The sequence below is a fragment of the Dipodomys spectabilis genome, unplaced genomic scaffold (genome assembly GCF_019054845.1).
Source record: "Dipodomys spectabilis isolate Male_0828 unplaced genomic scaffold, ASM1905484v1 ptg000270l, whole genome shotgun sequence".
Taxonomy (NCBI): Eukaryota; Metazoa; Chordata; class Mammalia; order Rodentia; family Heteromyidae; genus Dipodomys; species Dipodomys spectabilis.
The window spans coordinates 2105737-2112484 of NW_024870947.1; positions in this window are offsets into that span (position 1 = coordinate 2105737).

Here is a 6748-nt window from a genome sequence, read left to right on the forward strand (position 1 = left end):
AAAACAATCACATAAGATGTTAGTCTATTTTCCAAATTTAATTAGAGATTAAGCAAGTGTTTTTTGCAGTAAAGTGATGACAGTAGTATCACAGCTCTGATATGGGCACCTCCTTCCTAACAAGTAATGCTCTATGAAGTGTAAATATGGACGCCACACTAAATTCTCTCTCTCTCTTTCTCTCTCTCTCTCTCTACACACACACACACACACACACATCGGAGATCAGTTCCATTCCTCTGTAATTATAGTTGATTGATGTTTGTTCCCTTGCTTTTCTTTGATTCAGGATCTTACTTGGACCTGTATGTTTCCCCGATATCAAGTCCCTTCTTTGTATACCGTGTATCTTTGTATGTTTCAGGTCAATTAACAGTACCTTGAATACAACATCTTCAAACTTGACATTCAAGTCAAACTCCATGAATTCATATTACTATTCCAAAATACTAAAATGTATTGGATCTAGGGACAAAATGCCCACCTTGTTATTTTAGAAGGAATTGACATCATGAAAAAGAAGAATATTAATCAGGAACCGAGGTAAGAGAATGGGAGTATGTGGGAAAATGTAGAATACTGTATGTGTGTTAGAGATACAGAATAATAGGCTCATTTATTGAAAATTTGCCATCCTATATTGAAAGCTCAATTTAAGCATACAGTTTTCCAGTTACTTTGCATACCTATCACTTCTGATCACAAATCCTCTTATGAATGTTTATATTATCTTTGAATAAATCACACAATTTGCAGGTACTTATCATCATAAGGAAAGACTGTCTGCTTCTAGGTTTTTCATTATATGTGACAAACCCTTATTTTTTGTTTCCCTGTTTGCTGAATAAATGTATTCCTGGAAACAGGTATTGACAACAAATCTGAGTGTAATTTTCATTTTATAAATTTCGAATATAATATAAACTTTGTATTGACTAGTAATTTTTTTAAATGACTGATATTGATGAACACAATATTTTGGTGCCTTTAAGTCAATTGAGAATTGCTGTGGTAGTTCTTATGTCTAATTGACTTAACCATTATGTTATTCATGTATAAACATTGCATTGCACTTTTTTATTTTTATATATAAAATAATCCCTAAGGGTTTTCTTTAAAGTGATAATGGGGGGAGGTTGTCTTCTTGTTCCAAACTTTATATTTACGTCAGTAAAACTACTAGAAACACATTCTGTTTACTGGAGCAATATAAAAGATGAGAACATATTTCTAAAGAGAATGGATTGATTGATTAAAACATAGAATAGAGTAAAATAGTCAGGTTTCTTGTTTGAGACTCCATAAATTTCATATGAATGTAGCTCAAGATAAGAATCAAAGATAAATTCATATTTATATTACTGAGATTTACGTCACAATATAAGAAATATACGTATTTTAAGGAATTGGTTATTCAAAGCCTTAGATACCTAATGGATGAAGAATGGAATTGAAAAAAAAGCAGAGGAAAACAATTCAACATGCATCTATTATGATTTTATAATACTAATATGAAAGCAATGGAGCGTTTGCCTTTCTGAAGAAGAACATTTAGGCAGTAATTTCAATGTAAGTTAGCAATTGCAATGAGTCTAAAGTCTTTTCTTCCAAGATATCCAAGAATACTATACTCATCCTTTGAAGAGTAAAAAAGTAATTATTTTCATTAGCTTTGCTTAATATGAATTTATTTGTAGTAAATAGGTTAAAATGTCTTCTTTCTCTCAATGTAATAAGATACATTCTGTCTCTTTCTGTTTCTTCATACAAGCCTGAAATCACTACTTCAACGTAATATAAGCAGAAAAACAAAAATAACCTGATACAACAATTACAAATCCTAAATTATGTAAAAACATACACAATATAAAAAATAAATCTGAGGAAGAGGAAAAACAATGACAGAATAACAACAGAAAATTACCCTAGCAATCTCTAATGAAACAGAGGTTTATAGTCCTAGGAGATACTCCACTTCTAGAGGGTCACATCAAATCAGCTATAATTATAGATATGCAGCTATAAAAATTGACATAACTATAAACATATAATTCATAAGAAGATTTTATACTGTCTTCACAAGAAAACAGAATTCTATGAAAAGGTGCCAGCCAGGTAGTTGACTGCTATGACTGTGTTGGCCAACACATTCAAAAGCACATCTGCAGTCTGGAAATAAATGGGCAACATGGAAAAAAGCAGGAACAGAAGCATACATCAGAGAAAGCCACATCCGTACACATAGACAATTCACCATACCACTGGACATTCCGAACTGTCACTGGAACCACAAATATTAACATCACAACATCTCACCACAACTGATTTCTATTACTACACTTAATGGACCTGACAAAAATGCAATTCCAGAAAAACAAATCATAACAGGAGACCAAACAAAGACCTGGCAAATCAACCAAGAACATAGAGAGTCACCTATTAAGGTCATAGATCCTCCAAAGAAAACCTCCAAATGGACAAAACAAATCAGAAAAATACAAGAAAAGTGACCTCAAGGTAGTATAATTCACACAGTAAATAACCAGGCATTAAAACAGACAATCAAGGACCTAGAAGAGAGTTATCAAATGTATTACAGATACTGCTGAAAAATGTGATTAATGGAAAGATAGAAAACCTCTACAAGGAAATTTGTGAACAAATGAGACCAACCAAAGATTAGCAAAATAATTCATGAAGACTACAAACAGAAAGATAAATAAATTCTGAGAAGTCAAGGGAGTTCAAGAAAAAATGGATGCCTAGTTAAAGATATGAGAGAAGACACAGCTAAGAAAACAACGCTTGCAACTCCCCCACCCAAAGAAAAAATGTACAGAGGGCTGGGAAGGTGGCTCAGTGGTAGAGCACTTGTCTTGCATGCCTGAGGACCTGGGTCCAATTCATCAGCACCACATAAGCAAAAAAAAAAAAAAAAAAGAAAAAAAGAAAAAAGAAAAAGAAAAAACCCGGAAGTGGCACTGTGGCTCAAGTGGTCGAGCGCTAGCCTTGAGCTGAAGAGCTGAGAGACAGTGCCCAGGCCCAGAGTTAAGTCCCCATGACTGGATCCAAAAAAAAATGTACATAAAGTCCATAAAAGACCTAAAACAAAGGTTTAATAGAGAGACAGAACCCCTAAAATATCACCAACTAGAAGACGGGGAAATCAAAAACAAAGTAGAAAGTCTCCACAGCGAATAGATGACATAGAAGATAATCTCAGGGCCAAATTACAAAATAGCTCTAATAGGGAAGAGGAAACAATCATTTAGAACAAATCCAAGAAATAAGAAATGATCTTGCCACAACGTCAAGACTCAGTTAGAAGATCAAATTTTGAGGAGATAGGTATCAAGAAGGAGAAGAGCAGGAAACTAAATGGATGGGAAACATATTACAGAATTCTAGCAGAGAACATGCCAAACATCCAAAGAGATAGGCTCATTCAGAGAAGAGAAGCCTTTAAACAAACACAGAATTCTAGAACTGAACAATCCACCATGACATCATAATCCATTAGAGGATCATTAACGATCAAGGAAAGGATTCTTAAAGCTGCCGTAGAGAAAAGATTGATTATTTATAAGGGATATACAGTCAGAATAGAAACAGATTTCTTAGCTGATATGGTAAAAAAAAGGAGAGCCTGGAATGATGTATGACAAACACTAAAGGTAAACAACTACCAACCGTGAATACGGTCCCAAGCCAAACTTTCCTTTACATTTAAAGGATAAATAAACATATTTCATGACAAAGACAACTTGAAACAACGTATTTCCATCAAATCAGCATGATAGAATTTAATCAAATATATCCTACATAGAGAAGATCAAGAAGAACAGGAACTGGTTATATAAAATGTTCCCTACAAGAGTTCAAGGTAAATTTATTAAGAGTACATCAGGCACAGCTCCTAACAACAGGTGTATAACATAGCAGGACTTATCAGATATTTCTGCCTTAACTCTCAATAGCAATGGACTTAAATTTCCAAATAGAAGACATAGATTAGATAGCATTTAAAAACAAGATGCATCCATCTAGTATCTATGAGAGACACATTATCAAACACATTCTATGAAGCTAGAATTAGACTCTTCCCCAAATCACGTAGGGACTCACCAAAGAAAGAGAACTATGGACTCAACTCTTTGATTAGCATTAAAGAAGAACTTCTTAATAAAATTCTCACTAACCAATTTCAGCAACTAAAAAAAATCATATGGTATGATCAAATAGGATTCAACTTGGATAAAAGTCGATTTAATATTCTTGTGAATAAACATAATACAAACTATCAGCAGAAGCAGGGTCAAGAAACACATGATCGTCTATAGGGATGTAGAAATAGCTTTTAACAAGCTCCAATACCGCTTTATGATTAAAAGGTCTGAGAAGCTAAGAATGCGTGGAACATTCCTCAATATAACACTGAGTATGTATATGACACAGATAATTAGCATTTACCTCACGGTGGAAGCCTGAAGACATTAACATCAGGAATGAGACAAGATGTCCACTCTCTCTACTACTCTTCAATATGGTAGTGGAATTTCTTGTAAGAACAATAGACAAGAGAAAAACATCAAGCAGATCCAAATATGGAAGAAGTAAAACTATCCCTTTTTACAGATGAAATGTCGCTGTATTTAAAAGACCCTGTGGCTTCCTCCCTCAAGTTAGTACAGGTGATGCTAACCTTCAGCAATGTAGCTGGGTATAAAAATCACAAGAATCAGTAGTTTTTCTGTTACCAACAATGGGAAGATCCACGCTGAAATTCAAAATACAACCTATATGTATTAGCCTCAAAAACAAATTAAATCTACACAGAACAAAACAACAACAACAAAACTAGGAATTAATTAAATTAAAATTGTGAAGGACCTATATGTGAAAACTTTAAAAATATACAAAGGGAAATTGAAGGAGATTCAAGGAAATAGAAAGTCTTTCAATGTTCCTGGTTAGAAGAATTAACATTTTAAACATTGCAATATTTTCCCCAATTTTGCAATGCAATACTCATCAAAATCCTAACAATATTCTTCCATGCAGTAGAGAAAGCAATCCAACTTCAATATGGAATTACAAAATTTCAGATGATACAGAATGCTTAGAAATGAATTCATGTGCCTATAGTCATCTTACACACACACACACACACACACACACACACACACACACACACACACACACAATGGGATTATATTCACCCATCAGAAAGATGACTTTTCACCAGTGGTAAGGAAAATAAAAAGTTTGGGAAAATTATATTAATAGAAAAGAGAAAGGAATGCAGACACAGAGCAATATAGGTTTCATGGATTCATTCATTTATTGAAACTAGAAGGTGCATACAAATCTATAAGTAAACAAGACAGATTCTACCTCGTCCCAGTTAATATGGCCATTACCAAGAAAATTAAGACTAGCAAATGCTGGACAATTGGGAACTCTATTACACTGTTGGTGGGAAATTAAACTCGTTCAACTATTGTGGAATGCAGTACGGAGTTTCCTGAAAAGACTAAACCTATATCTCCCTTAAGACCCAGTAATTTCCCTCAGGGGCAGTAATCCAATCAATAACAAACAGCCTCACATGAAAGCTACAGTATATCCATGTTCAGGGCCCAGGCCCAGAGTTGAAGGACTGGAAAAAATTTACCACTGCTGGTGTTTGTTTCCGCAAATATGAACAGTTTGATATAAGATACCAAATCAATCTATTTCCAGTAGCTAGTTTAGGACTTAAAGGTAGTGGGGGATAAAATGGCTCCTTTGTTGAATGTTAGGAGAAGATGTAGGCAGTCCATGAAATGAGGATTTGTTGTTGTTGTTCGAGGTGCTTGAAGTCTGGGCTTGGGAACTGTCCCTGAACTCTTCAACTCAAGGTGAGTGCTCTACCTCTTGAGTGAAAGTGCCTCTTCTGGTTTTCTGGGGGTTAAATGGAAATAAGAGTTTCAGGGCTTTCTTGCCCAGGCTGTCTTTGAAATGAAGTCCTCAGATCTCAGCTTCCTGAGTAGCTAGGATTATAGCTGTGAGCCACTGGCACCAGGTAAAAATGGGGGATTATTAGAAAAGAAAATCGCCCTCTTCACCTGTATCTAAACCACAGATACTATTATTAGAACACTTCACCTTTAACTCATTTCATCAGACATTTGTAAATTTTCTCTTTTCCTTCATGTGGGAATACTGCAGTCAATATCAACTCAGCTGAGGGACTGGATCAATTGTATGGTAATTGCTAGCACCTAATTTAAGAACTTTTACATCAAAAGAAATAAAACCCTCATTTGGAAGAATTGTGTTTTCTTTTTATTACAAATCTCTGCTAGATTACTTATTAATGTGATATTGGACCTCCTAAGAGAATGATGACATTTTCTTTCTCTTCAGCCTTCTCCCACATATGGTCAAATATTTAAGAATTCAAAGATTTGTATTGATAGTTGATTAAGCTGACTACTAAGAAAATGTGCATTTCTGGAATTTGATCTGCTGTCTTGTTATTACATGCAAAGGCTTTCTATGATTTATTTGTTCTACAAGGCATTCTACTTTCCAATCTTTGTGTGACCAATTTTAGTGTCTCTGATCAGTCTTTCTTACTCTCTCTCTGGAGTCACATTTGAGTTTGCCTCATAAAAAATATTTTAGTTATCAGCTAAATGACTCTCAGCTTCTGTTTTTTGCCTGATTTCATTTAGGCTGTGATAGTAACCCTGCCTGGCTGTGC